Source organism: Trachemys scripta, chromosome 8 (assembly GCF_013100865.1).
Source record: "Trachemys scripta elegans isolate TJP31775 chromosome 8, CAS_Tse_1.0, whole genome shotgun sequence".
NCBI classification, from domain to species: Eukaryota; Metazoa; Chordata; order Testudines; family Emydidae; genus Trachemys; species Trachemys scripta.
Window position 1 is genome coordinate 31,747,836 of NC_048305.1, and position 19,363 is coordinate 31,767,198.

At 42.4% G+C, this 19,363-nt stretch overlaps 1 protein-coding gene across 1 annotated transcript in view; it reads left to right on the plus strand.

Annotated features, from left to right (window-relative positions):
• The first annotated feature begins 10,700 nt into the window (after nucleotides 1-10,700).
• Nucleotides 10,701-19,363, plus strand: part of GABRP (gamma-aminobutyric acid type A receptor subunit pi) — a 38,257-nt gene continuing 29,594 nt past the window's right edge. The window contains exon 1 of the mRNA XM_034779338.1: nucleotides 10,701-10,950. The gene's annotated coding sequence lies outside the window, so the exon portion shown is untranslated. The remainder of the gene's footprint in view (nucleotides 10,951-19,363) is intronic.

Here is a 19,363-nt window from a genome sequence, read left to right on the forward strand (position 1 = left end):
CTGGAAGTTGAAGTTAATTTTTTCTAAATAAGACGTGAGTTCTCAACAGGAATGGCAGTTACCAAGAGTGGTGGCAAATTTATCATCACTTCATCTCTAAAGACCATGGGGATGCAGAGAATAGTTATTTTGCCTGATGCCCATGGAAATTAAGTAACTTTCTCAAAGTCACTCAGGGAGTCTGTAGCAGAATTGGCAACGCACACAGACTAACGTCTTAACCACAGGCCTATTGTTCCTCCCTGATATACCACAACATGAGTAGTCAGGAGATCTGAGTCTGATTCTGTCTTTCCACAAATTCCCCGTGTGACCTTGGGACACATTTGAAGGGCTGCAAACATTTGGTAGCCATTTTTCTCTTTTTTAGTTCAAGTGGGGTTGGATGGTTGTGATTGCTCACATGGTCTTGGTTCTAGCGCCTTAATAGGCTCTGCATATGCTCACGAAGCACTAGCAGAAGGTATTTTGTCTGCTCATTTCCATAGAGAAAGTGTCTGGACTTTGTGAGCTCTCTCTGAACCAGCCATGAGCAGCTCTGTGCTGCTTGCTCCTGCAGGATACAGGGAGGTAGTTGTACTATCTGATGGTTCCCTCGGATGAAACCATAGAGAAGACTGGTTCATTTACCACAGACACTGGATGGGGATAAGAGTAGGAGGTCATTGGCCTTCCAGACAAGAAAGCAACAGAAGGGGGATTGTGTGGGCACAGGGCTGTGTAGCCTAATGCTGGTTGGGTGAATTGGGAGTTGAATAGGGATGAAGGGCTGTGTAGCCTAGTAGTGGTTGGGGGAAGTGGGGGTAGGGTGGGGACAGAAGACCTGTGGCCCAGTGGTGGTTGGGTGAACAGGGGTTGCATGGGAAAAACTCAGAATTCAGGTGATTTGAAGACAGGAACCAGACCATGTAAGAACCAGACCATGTCCAGATCTGTTGAGACCATATATTGGCTGCAGCAAAGAAAATTGTGGAGGAAATGGCGCTCACTTGGGTTTATTCAAGCCTGAAAAAAGGCTTCAGCTTGTTTATTTATTCATTCCTAGGAACTCCAAACATTGTTCTAGTTGCTGTACACGCATAGAACAAAAAGACAGTCCTTGACCCAAACATTTTACAATCTGGCTTGAGGGGTCTGGTCTGAGATTCAGATATGTTCTTATTTTCCCATTCCTAATATGAGTTTAGTTTACACAATGTAATGGTTATCTAAGTCAATACAATTCAATGGTTATTTTGGTTGCAGCTTTAGAGACATTTGCTTTGCTCTGGATTTTGCCTTAGCTGGACCTTACTGTAAAGAATGATTTTCCTTTCAGCAAAATATAAAGGATTGGAGCCTACATTTTCAGACTCTCAGTGGAAAAACCTACTGTTGGTTATTCAACTATTTTCTAGAAAAACAACCTGGAAAGACAAATTAATCAGTGGGACTGGCTTGTCAGTTGCCTTTGAAAATGCAAAAACTGGGCAGCAATATCTTGGGTTTGAAAGGAGCTCTGATTCAGAAATGCCAGTGTTATTATCTGAGTCTCCCCTGTAGGTGTTGAGCTGTCTGGACTGAGATTTATCTGTATTTTCTCTGAGGCTAAACAAAAGAATCAAACAAGATTTCTATAGGTGGATTTTGGCAATCGTCTGAGTTTCGTTGCTGTTTATGGCAAGAAAGAGTGGAAGTTGTTGCCCTTCTGTAGCTGCTAGGAGCAGAGTGTTTGCCTGGCACAAAGTGTACTTACAAAAAATAAATGCGGTAGAAGCCAACTGATTTTATCTGCACGGTCTGGCCTGGCAATTAATTCTCTTTTTGTGAGCCAGAGCTGAAACTACAAAGATGCTGTAATGCTAGATCGGAACTGATAACACATGCCTCCATTTTTAAATCCTTAGCCAGCATAGAAATCCAAATCAGTCTACTGTACATAGGCAATAATCTCCTAAACACATTTTTCAAAATACCTTTTTTCCATTATTTCTTTATAATAACTATGAGTAAAGCCATCTGTTCAATTAATAGAGATCTTTTCTGACCCCAAATATAACTTAGTGCTTCACCTTCCTACACATACCGCCCGCCCCCCAACAATAGTACCCTAGAATAGCCTCAGAGGCTGTACTTCCACTGGCACTTCTGGGTCCCCAAGGAGCAGAAGCCTACAAGGGAAGGAACAGAACTGGACAGGGGAGGAGAGAGGGAGCAGGTTGGGCAGCTCCCATGGGGGGGGTCTAGGGGAGTAAGTGAAGAGGAAGCCCAGCAGCTCTGCTCCCACCAAAGCCCACTCTCCTCTTGTAAAAACAGTGTTATGCCAACCTGCAGGCTCCCTGCTGCAGGTCTCCCCTATCCAGCATTTCCTACTGGCTCCTGGACAGGGCTGGCTCCAGGCACCAGCGGAGGAAGCACGTGCCTGGGGCGGCACATGCTAAGGGGGCATCATTCCATCCATTCTTGGGGCGGCACAGTCCGAGCATCTTTTTTTGTTTGTTTGTTTGCTTGTTTTGCTTCGGCAGTTCGGGCAGCTTTTTTTTTTTTTTTGCTTGGGGCGGCAAAAATGGTAGAGCCAGCCCTGCTCCTGGAAAGCTTTCTTTCCCTCTCAGACCTCTCTTTTACTTGAAGTGGAGAGGAGGGGACCCAGAGCTGCCCAGGGAGTGTGCCGCCTCCTTCCCTCACTGCTGCCAGCTGCTCCCCATCCCTGATTACCACCCAGTGGATTAGGATGGAAGGAAAATGAGGTCCAGTGCCAGGTATAATAATGTAGTGTGGGAGAGAGCGCTCTGTCTGCTACAGAGAGGATGGATGGCCTGGGAGTTATAGCACTGCACTAGGCCTTGAGAGATCTGGCTTCACCTGCTGGCTCTGCTGCAGAGAGCCTGTGTGCCCTTGGGGGCATTTCCCCTTTCCATGCCTCTGTTCCCTCTCTGTAAAGGAGGATATTAATATGTCCCTGTCTCACAAGGGTGCTGCAGAAGCACACCCGTTATTTGCCTGTGAAATGTCCAGACACTATGCAGATGACCATCATAGAAAAGCGTACAAGGCAGCAGCACTCCTGTCAATGCAGGAGCAGGTTCTCCTGATCATCGCTTATTCCCACAGCACTCGGCACCCACACAGTGGATCAATGCCTGTTTTGCTATTTGTGTAAAACAGCCCTAAGGAAGCCTACTTGTTCCTTCACTGTTGTCCTTTTGAGAGTCTGTCTTGGGGCCAGTCTTGAACAGAACTTCTTTCTGTCTGAGACAAAACAGTGAAAGTGATCCCCTGGACGGATCTCCTTCATAAACATTCTTTGATACTATCAGGGATGGTATGGTTATTTCTCTACCCTGACTTTTATCTTTGCAAGATAGCTTGCATTTTGGAAGTCAATATTTCAATACATAAAAAAAATTAGGAGTTAAAATGTGAAGACCTTTTTGAAAGACTCTCTGTGGTCTTGAACTCTAAAAGTGATCATCATTTCATGCATATTTCTCTTTAATGGAGAAAACAACACTGCTTTGGTTGTCAAAAATCAAGATTTCATCCATTCATCATCTGGAGGAAGAGAGATGCCAGAGAACTGCATTATTTTCCTGATATTCCCAGTTAGATCTTGTCTACATACAAATTGCATTGATTTAACAAAAGGAGTTTAGAAACTGGTTTAAGACTGTCCACACAGGGAGTTGTATCAGCTTAATTGAATCAAGTATCAGGGGATAGCCGTGTTAATCTGTATCCACAAAAACAACAAGGAGTCTGGTGGCTCCTTAAAGACTAATAGATTTATTTGGGCATAAGCTTTCGTGGGTAAAAACCTCACTTCTTCAGATGCATCTGAAGCCCAAATAAATCTGTTAGTCTTTAAGGTGCCACCGGACTCCTTGTTGTTTTAATTGAATCAGTTTCTAAACTTCTTTTGTTAAATCAGCACAACATCTGTGCATAGGCATGGTCTTACCCTAGAAATGTAATGGGTAAACTAACTTCCCTGCAAATTAGGAGCCAAAAACCCAAGTGATGGGAATCAGTCTCCTAAACAAAAGCCCAAGTATTGACATACCATTGTTCAATGTTCATTTCTGCCCCATGTTTAGCATTAGTAATCTGTAAAGGACAAACACAACAACAAAATTGCATATGAGATGACATCAGGGCTCCTTGGTGTGAAATACAGCTCTAATGGAACGCGACAGCATCTGCTTTCACGTTGCTGAAGTCAATTCATCAATATGATGAGGGCAAATGTTTTGACAGGAAGCTTGAAATGATTAACGAGCAGGCACACATTTTATGTGTAGTTAAAATTGCAAACACCTGCTAAGCCCAAAACTTTATTAAATATAAAGGTTGAAGCAACCAGCACGTGGACTATGCTTTTTTTAAGGTGTAAATCTAGACTGAGGCTTATGGGACTGTTCCAACACTGAACTCCTAGTGACTTTAGATCAGGCCCTCTATTATTTACATTCTCTGGTCTTTTTGGCCAAAGTTAGACAATGCGAAGTCAGGTTATTAACTAAAGGGTGGGATTGCAGACTACCCCAAATGTTTCTGTTCCATGCCTTTAACAGTGAGACCAAACATGTTAAATGGTTGTCAGTAGAACTATCCAGTGCTGAGCGAGTAATGGCCAACTAGATTAGTGCCCTTGAAACACACAGGAAGGATGGGGAAAAATGCTGATGCATGATGATATGCCTCAGTGTAATGCTATGTAGGACAACTTCTTGGATGTTGTTAAACGTGAACCTAACATCAGGTGAGGCAGCATAAGGGTGTGACTAGATTAGATGGCTAGATTCCAGTCTTCTTTCTCTGTTTGTTGTAGATAGATTTCTTTTTTCCTTTGTCTTAACATAGTAGTTTTGTTGGTGTGTTCATCCATAGCTGTGTCTGGTGTAACATCCATTTATAATTACATTTGTGCTGTAAGAAGGTGGGGCTAAATTCATCACAGTTACATCACCATCACAAGGACTGTTTTTGTGTTTGTATAGGGTCTGACTGTTCTATATTTGGGGCTCCCAGGAGCTCCCACAATACTGATAGTAAATAATAATGATCTTACATCCCTTCTATGTGTAGTGGAATTGTGCTGATCTAAGAGAGAGCAGGATTGGCCCAATTCCTTCACTTTTCCACAGAATCAATATGACAAAGGCAGAGGTAGTGCAAGCTTCCCCTGGGCTACAATTCAACTTTTCAATCAGAGCTTAGGGTGAGACAACCTCTGAGCATTGCCAGGGGAAATGACACTCCAGCATGGAAACTGTGGATGCCTTTCTGGAAGATATGTTTTAGCAAACACACGTTACTGGACTCAGTTCAGGGATAAGTGGGTGAAATACTGTGGCATCTAGTCTGCAGGAACTCAGACTAGATGATCTAATTGTTCTTTCTAGGCTTAAAATTCACAAATGACCAATTCACAACACAGGGTCACTGACCAGCCAACTGATTGTAATAACTTGGGGTTTTTGGTAGCTTGAGATGGAGTTGAACCAATGATTTTCTGATGAAAAGGTCGCTGTCTAGTTATTAGTGCCCTGAACCATCTAGTCTCTCTAGCAGGTACTACTACAGCAAAGCATGTAAGAGCATGCTTGAGCCCCATTGACTTCTGTTAAAGCTAAGCACATGCTTAAATGCTTTGCTGATCTGGGACCATACTATATGCTTTGAGAAAATGCAATCACTCTATTACTACTTCCTAAGACCTTAAAAAAAAATAATTCATTTATTAAACAATAAAGAAGTGCCTGCTTAAAACAAGAGATCCATGAATACGGTAGACCTCCCCTTTTTTTGCAAGTTGAAGCATCTCATCTTTCTTAGAGAACAGATATAAGTCACTTTGGTTGCAAGCCCTGAGCAGTAATTTGTATTCATAGTAAGTCATTTATTGAGTTAATTTATTTAAGGCTAGGGCATAATTTCTAATAATGGAAGAGACTCTAGGCCCAGTGAAATCTTCTCTCTGATAGGACATTAATATTTTAAGGGATTATAATACTCTGTCAATTGATCTATGTTTTTTAGGGGGTGAGTTAGAAGTTATTGATGATCAGTCTTATGAAAGATCACCTTCAGAGTGACTAATACTCTGCAGCCTGAAGTCTGCATCGTGATCTTGAGCAGTGGGTCTCAAACTTTTTTACTGGCCACCTTTTCACATCGCAAGCCGCTGAGTGTGACCCCCCCCCCAATAAGTTAAATACACTGTTTAATATATTTAACACCATTATAAATGCTGGAGGCAAGCGGGGTTTGGGGTGGAGGCTGACAGCTCGCGACCCCCCCATGTAATGATCTTGCGACCCCCTGAGGGGTCCCGACCCCCAGTTTGAAAACCCCTGATCTTGAGTGATGGTAGGAAGGTATTTTACTGAGGGAATGGGTGCAAGTGAAATGGGGAGGCTTTCATGTGTTGTGGGTTTGCAAGGTAGCTGATTGTTTCAGATCTCTACACATAGAGTGCAGCGAAGGGAGAATTTAATTCAGAAAAATTCACCAACTATCTTAAAGGTTTATTTGATAATCTTGTTGTTGATCTCAATTTCCAAAGACTTTAGACATGACAAATGAGATAGTGATTTGGGCATGGAGATGTTGTCATATACTCTGAAGGAGTCCCTGTGGCACCTTAGAGACTAACAAATGTTTTTGGATATAAGCGTTTGTGGACTATAACACACTTTATCAGATGCATGGAGTGAAAAATACAGTCGGCAGGGATAAATATACAGCACATGAAAAGATGGGAGTTGCCTTACCAAGAGGGGGGGTCAGTGCTAACGAGCCCCATTCAATCAGGGTGGATGTGGCCCATTCCCAACAGTTAACAAGAAGGTGTGAGTGTCTACGGAGGGAAAATTACTTTTAGTAGTGACCCAGCCACTCCCAGTCTTTATTCAGGCCTAATTTGATGGTGTCAAGTTTGCAAATTAATTCCAGTTCTGCACTTTCTCATTGAAGTTTTTTAATTAATGGAGATATCCTATCTCCTAGAACTGGAAGGGACCTTGAAAGGTCATTGAGTCCAGTCCCCTGCCTTCACTAGCAGGACCACATACTGATTTTGCCCCAGATCCCTAAGTGGCCCCCTTAAGGATTGAGCTCCCAACCCTGGGTTTAGCAGGCCAATGCTCAAACCACTGAGCTATCCCTCCCCCATTCCTTTGTTGTTGAAGAATGGCCACTTTTAAGTCTGTTATTGCATGTCCAGGGAGATTGAAGTGCTCTCCTTCTGGTTTTTGAATGTTACTCTTGATGTCTGATTTGTGTCCATTTATTCTTTTGTGTAGAGACTGTCTGGTTTGGCCAGTGTACATGGCAGAGGGGCATTGCTGGCACATGATGGCATATATCACATTAGTAGATGTGCAGGTGAATGAGCCCCTTATGGTGTGGTCAGTATGGTTAGGTCCTATGATGGTGTCCCTTGAATAGATATGCAGACAGAATTGGCAACAGGATTTGTTGTAGGGAATGGTTCGGGTTAGTGTTTCTGTTGTGTGGTGTGTAGTTGCTGGTGAGTATTTGCTTAAGGTTGGGGGGCTTTCTGTAAGCGAGGACTGGCCTGTTTCTCAAGGTCTGTGAGAGTGAGGGATAGTCCTCCAGGATAGGTTGAAGATCCTTGATGATGCTCTGGAGAGGTTTTAGTTGGGGGCTGTAGGTGATGGCTAGTGGCGTTCTGTTACTTTCTTTGTTGGGCCTGTCCTGTAGTAAGTGACTTCTGGGTACCCTTCTGGCTCTGTCAATCTGTTTCTTCACTTCCCCAGGTGGGTACTGTAGTTTTAAGAATGCCTGATAGAGATCCCGTAGGTGTTTGTCTCTGTCTAATCTAAGTGCAATGATAGTAATATGGGACTCATACTAATAGAAAGGGGAAATCCCATGATAGTGACTTGTACTGCAAGATAATAGGGAGGTTATCTTAACATACAAAATGTCATGCACAGGCACCCTGCCAAAGTTATAAATGGTAAAGCTCTTCAGCCAGGCTTGCTTTTGACTCTGCCTGTGATAGTTTTTGACATTCTGATGTCCTGCAAAATCGCACCGGTTCGATAGATCCTGTGTAAAGATATAGTTCCCTTTAATTTAACTCCCACTCACTTCAGTGAAATGCTGCATACAATAGTGAAGTGACCTGAGAAAACAGAGAGCCCAATCCTGCCTTAGGGTCTGATGCTGTGAGCACTTGCTACTGGATGCAATGTTTGCCATCACAAGTAGTCCCATTGGCTTCAAGTATATATAATTAGTTATGCCTCTTAATGCATTGTGTGTGTGTTTAAAAAAGGTATATTTACTAAGAGCTGAATTCTGCTCTTGGCAAATTCCAACTCCACCATTTTGCGATCAATACCCCTACACGTATGATATCCCACTGGCATTAATTATCATGATTATTTTATCCTTATTGAGCAAAATTATTGTTGGCCTGGAAGGGTGTGCAGCCATAATGCACTGCATTTCCAACTATTGTTTTGATAAGATTGCATAAATAATGTTATTTATAAAGAGGAGCCCATGGAGGCTTTCAGGGCACTATTTAGTCATATAAAGGCCTACTTCTGCCAACACTTACTACCAGATGTGGTGATTCACTGCCATGCAATAATTGAGTTTGCTGTCCAAATAGAACGAATGCTCGTGTCTGAACTATGCTCCTTGGGGCACCATCTGACTTTTCCTATGTTTGTGCATTGCTGTGCACACAATCAGTACTGGAGCCATCACTTAACAATCTCATCTTTTCTATGTTATTCTTTATCTCTGTCTTCAGAAAGACCAAACTCCAGTTCCCCTTTTCACCAGAGCTGCTGCGCTGTGCCAGGCAGGCACCTATTCAGTGATGGACCGTGTTCCATAGCAGCAGAGGCAGAGAGAAGCCAGTCAAACCCGTGCACCATCTCATTCCTTGTCCCAAACCCAAGGGAGCTCTTCCTGTGTCTGCTGCCAATGAGGGGCTTTTGCAGGGTCCCAGGGAATGGAGAAGGACACCACAGCAGAAACAGACTGGATTGTGCCAGTGGCTTATGTGTTTGTGATGGGGACGGTGTCCACCCCACACAAAGGCCGAAGGGGTTAAAGTGGCTAGGTGGGCCAATTAACCACCTAGGCAGCACCTAGAGAAGGAGCCAGAGAGCAAGGACTAATTAAAGATGAAGCTCAGCTGGCCAGGAAAAGGAGGAGCCTGTATGAAGTCCAGTAACTGAGAGTAGAAAGGGGGTGCAGAGAGTGAGGCTGTAGCCACTCTCAGGGTGAGAGAAGGCAAGTAGGAAATAGCCCAGAGATACAGCAGTATGGTTCAGGACTGTGCAGCCCTTGACTGCTTGCTGTAGGGTCCCTGGGCTGGAATTAGTGTAGAGCACAGGTCTGGGTTCCCCTACGAGCCACTGAGGAAGCAGCACCATTAAGGGACAGGGAATGAGAAGACTGCCTGGGACAGTGCGTCCCAAGAGACTTTGAGAACACAACACACACGCACCCACCCCACCCCAGAAGAAGAAAACTGCAGTGACCTGGCCTGAAGAGGGAGCAATTGAGTCCTGAGAGGGAGAGAGGACCTGTAGGAAGGGGTGTCAGACTGGCAGAGCTAATCCCCAGACATGACTATGAGGAGGCGCTCCAGCGGTGAGTAGACCACCCCATGACAGTGCTCCAGTATTCTGCCTCTGAGAGTTGCCAGTAATGGATACTTCAGGGGCAGGGACAAGAAAGCCTATAATGAGCAAGTCTGGAATAACCTGCCCATAAGGAAAGTCGTTTCCTTATCCCCTGCCAGGCAGAGGTTGGTTTATGCCTAGCAGCAGGAGGGCTTAAATTCCATCTTTCAAAAAATAATTCTATCTAATGTAACTTTGGGTGTTCTCATGATCCATATAAATTTCTCACCCTCTTTTGAATCCTGTTTAGCTCTTAGCGTCAATGACATATGGTGGCAGTGAGTTCCACAGGGTAATGGTGTTCTGTGTGGTTTTTTAAAAGCATCTCCTTCTATTTGCTTTGAAATGGTTGTCATTCAAATTCATAGACTGTCCCTTTGTTCTTATATCATGAGAAAAGAAACACAAGTGCCTGACTTACTTTCTCTATACTGTTCATTATTTTGTATGTATTATGCCCCTTTTATTATTCCTTTCTTCCCTAAGCTAAACAATCCCAATCTTCTCAACCACTTCTTATATGGAAATCTTTCCCTGGTACTGATCAATTTTATCTTCCATTTCTGAACCCCCTCCTATGTCTACTATGCTTATTCTAAGATGGTATGGCCAGAACTGAACAAAGTATTATAAGTAAGGCTGTACTTTTGGTTACTTTTACATTATAATTTCTATCCCAATCTTTATGGAGTATAGATGACATTGGAGTGGCCCCATTTCATGCCATTAGGGTGAGTTAAACTTGTATATGGTAAAGGAACCATTTGACTGCGATGAGCAGAATAACATTGTCCCACACCCGTGCACAAATAATGGAGAGGAATCCGATGGGAGAACTGCTGAGGTGGGAAGTACCATGAGTATAGGATTACAGGTAGAGATCTGAGGAGGGAATACAAAGCTTTGCCTGCAATCTGAGTGCCTGCTAGGGGCGGGAAGGTGAGCTATCTGCACCTGCTGCTGGATCCCTGCCTGCAGTGGATTGGTGCGGGGACAGGTTTAGTGAATGAATGAAATCTCTGTTCTGTAACAGTCACACAATGTGACTGAGCTCAGACAGCAGTGAGCCAGCTAGATCCCCTGTTGCAACAGACGACTCCACACAAGTTTATATTAGAAGCTGAGTTCAGAAATCTAGTATCTAGAGAGAGATTGGAAAACAGTTGATTGGAGTGCTATATATTTTTATAAACACCCTCATTTATATACATACACACACATATTTTGCTCAAACAGCATAAATGAACTGCCTGACCAGGAGCAAAGCTTGGCATTTTGGAGGAAGAATTTATTGCATGTAAGTAAATCTTGGAAATCCTTATTTTATTTTTTCTTAGTCTTGCTGCATGTATTTAAGAACTCAATCCTAAAGCTCCAGGCAGGTCCATATGCCATTTGAAGTCCCTTTTAACTTCAGTGGGGCTCTGTGCAGGCTCAGGTTTCCACCTCTACCAAGCAGTGTGAAGAATCAGGGCTTATGTCCTGGTATCTTACACTATTTGGGGCAGAAGGGTTTCTTCTCTTCTACATGAAAGGCTTGTTTCTAATTTTATTTGCACTGGTCTTAATCTGGTGTAATATCATCAGACTTCTCCGGAGTCTTTCACTGGTATAATTGACGGCAGAGTTCTATTGTATTGAAACTGGCATAATTCTCCTTTTTCTTATGCTGTTGAAGGCAGTGGTGTGAGTGCGTGTACCATTCACTACACTAGTGTAAATGAAATCAGAATTAGGCCCTATATTTTAAGCTATTCACTGTGGATTTGGGGGGATAGTTAAAATTGGGTGATGGAGTTTGTGAATGCCTTCAATTTATTGTTCATATTTGTTTTAAGCATGCAGTCCTTGGATTTCCTGTACGTCCACTGAGCTCAATGGGAGTTTGAGCTGTGCAAAGAATGTGGGCTCAGGCCCCAAAGTTTAAGACATTGGTAGACTTGGCTAGAGCTCAGAGTGGCTATTTGCTGTGAAACTTCCCCATGCAACTGCCACAATTCACCTCAATAGTGCCAATTATTTCTGGAATGTAAAGGTCATTTTTCATATGATGTAATGATAGTCGCTTCAACCGAAACTGTCTATTTTGAGCAAGAACAAAGTTCACATGAGTTTGTATAGAGTGCCAGGAAGTCACTCATTTGTTGTTCATGATTTCAGCAAATCTTTTTCAGCCTAATGAAAACTAAATGCGTAGGAAAACATCAGTGTCTAGCATTGTGAAGATAGTTCTCAGTGCTAGCATAACAATCCTACCCCAGGCATGCATGCACCTTTGCCAGCAGAGTACAGGGGACAGTACTGCTGCTTCTGCTCATCCAGAGCAGTGTCTGTCCTGCCCTACCTGACTGTTTCAGTGCGTAGGGACACAGCTCCCAGCTCTCACCGCTCTGTACATGGGTGAAGGGGACACACATATACAGATGAAAACTCTTCAGAACTTTCAGATTATCTCCTTACCATGTCAAGTGGAGAACAAAGAGAAGACATAATGGTGGGGGGAGCTATTAGGTCTTTTAATCCATCCCTCTGTTGGAATAGGATTGTTGCTCAAAGAAAAGTATCTATAGTAGAAGTTACCAAACTGTGATGAACAGAGCACTGGCTGCTGGTGTGCAGAAAGTTGGCTGGTCAGAGGGTTTTGGCTGCCCTTGTTTCCAGTTGTGAAATCACATTAAAAGAAGCTAAATATATACAAAAACTTTCCTAATATCGCTTTTCCATGTAATAATTGCAGTAGTTGTTATAGGGATGCTGTGCGATCACTAGTGGGAGACGAGTTGTCTATGGACAATCTATTAATGCATGGTCCACACTACGTACAAGTTTGAGAACCTCTGACTTACAGACTATTTCCTTTTTAAAGGGATGTTTCCAGCAGTAGTGCCTGCCCCAACCCCACACAAACTTTTGTCATTCATTCCAGTTTAGTGTTTAAAATATATTTTCATTGTCAAATTCACTCCTGTGCAGACAGCCAGCAGAAGCTCTATGCATCACGTCAGTCCCATTTAAATTGCTCACTGGATGGACTTCCATCATGGCAGCAGCTCTCCCATGTGTTGACAGGCTGGCAGAGTCCTTTTAACTCTTCAGGTCCATAGCAACATGTCCATGTCCATTCTAAGTGATTGTAAAGTGAGCTGATGAAAAGTTCTAGGAGGACTAGCTTGAATATCATTCAATTTTATACATAAACTAGCTGCCTAATTTTCCTCCCATGTAAGTAATAAACCAGTGTAATTCCATTGGCTTCAAAAGAGTTGCTCCTAATTGACACTTGTGAAGAGAATCAGCTGACTGGTTTTTCAAGTCCACAACTACAAGAGGATGTGCCAAATTTATCCAAAAATTCAGAACTCCATTCCCGCAGGCCATAAACTTTATTTTTCCATCCAATATATAAAAACTGCTTAAATAGTTATTTAGATATTAAAATTGTAGCCTTGTACCTCAATAATAATTAGAAAATGGGTCCTTTCCAGAAATCTATCTTGCATAATATAATTTTTATATGACTGGCTTCTCTCCTGTCATTGCAACAGGGCCCATGTGTCAAACTGGATTTCCATATTCTTGTATGGTAGGTATATCCTAATAACACCTGGTTCTTTCCCGATTGGCTGGCAGAGAAGACGATGCATTTTAGGAGCCCTTGCTGACAAAGTCCCCTGCCTACTCACATTCCAAAGCTGGTTTCTTTCAAGATCAGTTCAGAGATACCTACTTAAAATTCAGGCTTTGGGCAAAAAAGACAGATGATCTCAGGTTTGAATCTCTTCATTTCCTTTTCTAGATGGAAAACTACTGAAACATACTTGATGTCTAGAATACTCCAAAGCCATTTAAATCTGATCCAGGAGTGTCTGATGGCACAGAACGATTAGGAAAGCAAGCAGCAATCATTCTAGTCATACCAAGGACCATTGTCACAGGGCAGTGTGATTACAGCCATGGGACACTCACTCTGAGGGAGGACATGGGACATTCCCCACAACACTCTCTTTAGTGTTCTATGTTGGAGGAGCAATGCTAATAAATAGGTTCACTCTAATCTCTGGCTGTAAGCCTTTTCCTGCTACCAGTACCTAATCTTGGGGGTTGCACTGACTTCCAGATAACCTCTAATGACACAGCATGACTCCACTTAAGGACTATGCTGTGCTGCACAGAAGCTGACGTGCACTCAAGGTGAACCCAAATTTCTTCACATTCAGACTGGAAATACCACTGAGTTATCACTTCCTTGCAAGACTTCCAGCAACTCTAGTCATGGTTAGGGCGGCACCCAGCAGAGGCAACATGGAAATGAAAAAGGCTGTCCTAACACTTCTGGAAAAAACCCATTTGAATTTGGTTCTAAAAATGGCTGAAGGGTAAGGGGAGAGAGAGGTCTCATGAGCTGCTGAGCCTGCATGAGACACCCAGGACTCCAAATGGCTATTTGTGCCTAAGGCTGGATTTGAACCTTTTGCAAATTATAGTGGTAAACACTGATGCTGAAAGCAACCTGGTTGCAACAGTGCCTTGCCAAGCTTTCACTTGGGAAATAGGATAGATCAGGTTGTGCCTGAGTCGGTAATGAGACTCTTCATTTTGTGCAGTAAATAGAGGCGGCTCTGAAATGAGCAAACAAAATGTTAACTGTTCTCGGGCCAGCATTTATTTTAGCTGTGCCAATGCTGGATGGCAAATTAATCTACTTTCTTGCAGTGCTTGTCTCTGTCCCACTCCAAGCAAATTCTCCTCTGTTACATCCAGGCAACTCGGATGGCACCAATGTAAGTAACAGATGTATAGGTTCAAATTCTGTCTTAGAACAAGGCAGTCTGACAATCCCAGTTCAAATTCCCACTGACTTCATGGATAGTATAGACTGCAGAATCAGGTCCTAGATTATGTCTTAAATTAAAACATTAGACTGGTATGTGTTGTTGAATGCTGGGAATAACACCACCATACATGTGGCAGAGCCATTACTGAGAAGATAGTGTTGTATAATTTTGCTGTACTCACTGGGTAGTGTTTGGGGGGCCTTATCTATCCCTTTCCTTCAATCACAGAGAGAAAATAATCATTTACACTGAGACCTCTATGCACTGGTTTGGCAAAGAGGCCTGAACATGGGAGTCCTTTACATTTACTGTCATGAGACGCAGGCCCCAGAGACGTACAATGTATACTTTTAGAGAGATGAGGCAGGTGAGGTAGTATCTTTTCTTGGACTAACTTTTGTTGGTGGAAGGGTCCAGCTCTAGAACTTCCAGAAGCTCTTTTTCAGCTCTGGGGTAGGTAACGAGAGTGTCTGAGCTAAAAAGTTGGGACAGATTGTTAGGCATAAGAGGTTCACCCATGCTGTAGGAGACCACTTAAAATGAAGTGGGCAGGTAAGGCTTAGCAGGCAGTCAGGCCTGACATTAAGGGGTGGCAACCAGGGCAATTGCCCAGGGCCCCATGCCACAGGCAGTTGCTCAGACTTCAGCTTTAGGCCCGAGCGGCGGGGCTCGGGCTTCGGCTTTCTGCCCTGGGCCCCAGCAAATCTAATGCCAGCCCTGCAGGCAGAGGGTGTGTGTTACAAATTGTTGCAATAAGCCAGTTGTGATAAAACCAGTGTCTGTTTAGTCCATGTTTTTAGTGTCTAGCAGAGTTATGAATTATACCGCAAAGAATGTTTATTTTTCTTACTAACACTTTATTACAGATAAACAGGATTGATGACACTACAAATTATTTTCTGTGTGTGTGTGTGTGTTTATCATCCTCTTGAACTAACGCTGCTGTATTCCTTACCTTTGGTGAGGCAGCATAGGCTGAGTTACAATAGATATACATATTGGACCAGAAGCTCAGCTGGTGTAAATAAGCATAATTGCATTAACTGCAGTGGAGCTACATGGATTAACACCACCTGGGATTCTGGCCCCAGGTGTTTTTTCACAACACTTGCAATTTGTATAACCTTAAAAATCCACAGGGAAAGTATTATTTTTAAACAAGTGAATTATTAAATTCTCAGCATCTTCAATATAACTGTGAAAGACTAAGCAATATATAACTGTGCCGCATATCTTCTGGAGTTGGAAATAATTTCCCCATCAGTGAATTTATGTACTAATCTTGCATTTGTTGTATTTCTACTGACAGTATAAGAAAAATCCAAATTAAACAGAGCCTAACATTGTTCCTGCAATCAACTAAAATTCTTGACTAGTTAATTAGCAAAACAAAAATATATTGTACCAGATACAATCTTTTTCCAATCTGCTTTACTGCAGTAATTTGTAATCTTTGATTACAGCTCTTGGAATATATAAGTGGAAAAGTATGTTTATTTATCGGCCTGTTGGGATTCTTTTGCTGAAATAGTACCACACAAAGCAATAGTTTTGGCACTCCCATCTCCCTATATATTTGGGATCAAGAGTAAATCATAGATAAAGGGCATCATTCTCATTTCAATCAGGCTGGTGCAAATCAAGAATAACTCCAGTGAAATCAATGAAGTTATACTGTAAAAATACTTTGACATCAGAAGCAGGCGCATATTTAAGTGGAGTACAGAATGATAGGTTACAAAGTAGCAGCCGTGTTAGTCTATATCCGCAAAAAGAACAGGAGTACTTGTGGCACCTTAGAGACTAACAAATTTATTTCAGCATAAGCTTTCATGGGCTGCAGCTCACTTCTTCAGATGCATAGAGTGGAACACACAGACAGAAGATATTTACACATACAGAGAACATGAAAAGGTGGAAGTACGCATGCCAATTGTAAGAGGCCAATCTCTATCAAGCATTCTTAAAACTACAATACCAACCTGCTGAAGTGAAAAAACAGATTGACAGAGCCAGAAGAGTATCCAGAAGCCACCTACTACAGGACAGGCCCAACAAAGAAAATAACAGAACGCCACTAGCCGCCACCTTCAGCCCCCAACTGAAACCTCTCCAGCGCATCATCAAAGATCTACAACCTATCCTGAAAGATGATCCCTCACTCTCACAGATCTTGGGAGACAGACCAGTCCTCACTTACAGACAGCCTCCCAACCTTAAGCAAATACTCACCAGCAACCGCACACCATACAACAAAAACACTAACCCAGGAACCTATCCTTGCAACAATGCCCGATGCCAGCTCTGTCCACATATCTATTCAAGTGACACCATCATAGGACCTAACCACATCAGCCACACCATCAGGGGCTCGTTCACCTGCACATCTACCAACGTGATATATGTGCCAGCAATGCCCCTCTGCCATGTACATTGGCCAAATTGGACAGTCTGTACGCAAAAGAATAAATGGACACAAATCTGACATCAGGAATCATAAGATTCAAAAACCAGTGGGAGAACACTTCAACCTCTTTAATCACTCAGTGACAGACTTGAAGGTGTCAGTTTTGCAACAAAAAAACTTCAAAAACAGACTCCAAAGAGTCTGCTGAACTCAAATTAATATGCAAATTAGACACAATTAACTTAGACCTAAACAGAGACTGGGAATGGTTGGGTCATTACACTCATTGAATTTTTTTCCCACCATGTTAAGTTCTCCTCACACCTTCTATGGGCCATCTCGATTATCACTTCAAAGTTTTTTCTTCTGCTGCTACTGATAGCTCATCTCCATTGATTGGCCTCTTACAATTGGTATGCGTACTTCCACCTTTTCATGTTCTCTGTATGTGTAAATATCTTCTGTCTGTGTGTTCCACTCTATGCATCTGAAGAAGTGAGCTGCAGCCCACGAAAGCTTATGCTGAAATAAATTTGTTAGTCTCTAAGGTGCCACAAGTACTCCTGTTCTTTTTATAAAATGATAATGCACTTGGTTTTGTGAGTTTACTCTTTTCCTTTATACTCTTTCATTACAGACTTTGTGTCTAATCCCCTTTGTTTTTTTTATTAACGTCAAGGTAATTTAGGATTATGACACAGTTCAATCCTTTTTATGTCATGGGAGAGTTGCAACGAAATCATTTTGCCCTGGTAATTCTATAGTAATCAGTTATCTAGATGCTGCACTGACATTACATTGTTCTCTCTTTGTAAACTCAAATCACAACAGCATTTCAATGATAGATTTTGCTCTGATGTAAACTGGTGCAACTTCGTGGAATTCAGTTAGGGTCCCTTACACCAATACATTTTGGCCCAATGTCTTTAGGTCCACTGAAATCCATTTTGCCATTATAGCCTACATTCTAACAAGTTTATAATGGCATCACATACAGAACTCAATAGACTTCCAGTGAAATTGTTTCTTTTACTGTTTTAACCTTATTTGGAAACTCAGCCTCTGTAGTAGTACACTCAGGGCCAGCTTCAGGGTTTTGGCCACCCTAAGCAGCCCCCAAAAAAAAAAAAAAAAAGACCACAATCGCGATCTGCAGCGGCAATTGGGTGGGAGGTCCTTCGCTCGGAGCGGGAGTGAGGGACTGTCCTCCGAATTGCCCCCGAATAGCAGGACTTGCCGCCCCTCTCCGGAGTGGCTGCCCCAAGCACTGGCTTGCTAAGCTGGTGCCTGGAGCCAGCCCTGAGGACACTGGAACCATCGTGAGGATGTTGACAGGAGTGAACAGGGACTTAACATCACTAAAAAAAGAAGCCTGTAAGAAAGAAATATTGTATATGTTCTCTGTCATTTTTCAAACTTAAATACCTCATTTTTCTGAAAGAAGTTGAACTTGGGGAGAGAGGATGTTTACACTCTGGCTGTGTTTGGTTCTAGGAAGTGCTATCTTTCATACAAGTACAGTACTATCTAGCTAGCTTTGGTACTTATCTAGTGCCCATTACCATTACACCTGAGTGCTTCACAATCTTTCATGTATTTCTCCTCACTACTGCCCTTTGAGGTAGGGAAATGCTTTTAAACCCATTTTACAGATGGGGACAAAGCAACAGAAATGCTGAGGCCCAGATCCTTAAAGGAATGTAGGCTTTTAACAGCCATTGAAATCAAGGTCATATCAACTTTCAAGCAAAAAGCCTCTAAGTAATTTAACAAGACATCAAAATTCATGAAGCCACAGGGAGGAATCAATAACCCATTCTTTTAAATCTACAATGTAACATATTCTCTTTTGGAAATTTATATTTTTGCCATTTTACAAAACAGACTAACTGAAACCATTTTAGGAATATGCATTGAGACAGACATAGTAGATTGGAATGACCTGATTCTCCATAGCCCTGCACCTTATTTTGTGATTTCCACTGAGCAGAGTGAGTGTAAAATGTTATCACATCCAAATGTTCACTGGTGTAAATGATGACACAAATGTAGGGCAATGGAGCTCAGGTCTTATGCCTTGACTCCCATCCAGTTGTAGAGGAATGAGCGATTGAATCCTCAGAACGAAAATGTCTCAGTGAACTAGTTCATTATTCTGTTTTCAAGGATTAAAAATGAATTGGGTATCTTTTTTTATAGTAAGCTCTTCTAAGTTTGAAGTTAGGAAGAGAATGTAAGGAACCCAGGATGATAAAATTCAGTGACCTCTCAACCATGTGTGTAAAGCAAAGGCTCTGTAACTTTGTGAACTTGCTAGCTTGTTTTTCACTTGTGGGGAAAAAAAACAAAACAAGAACTGGCTTATCCACAGGGCAAAATGAATCAGGTATTCCTTCATGCTCACAATACTCTTTAGATTTTAATTAGTCTTTAAGCTGCGACACTGTCAGCTTTTTATCTGCTAAGCA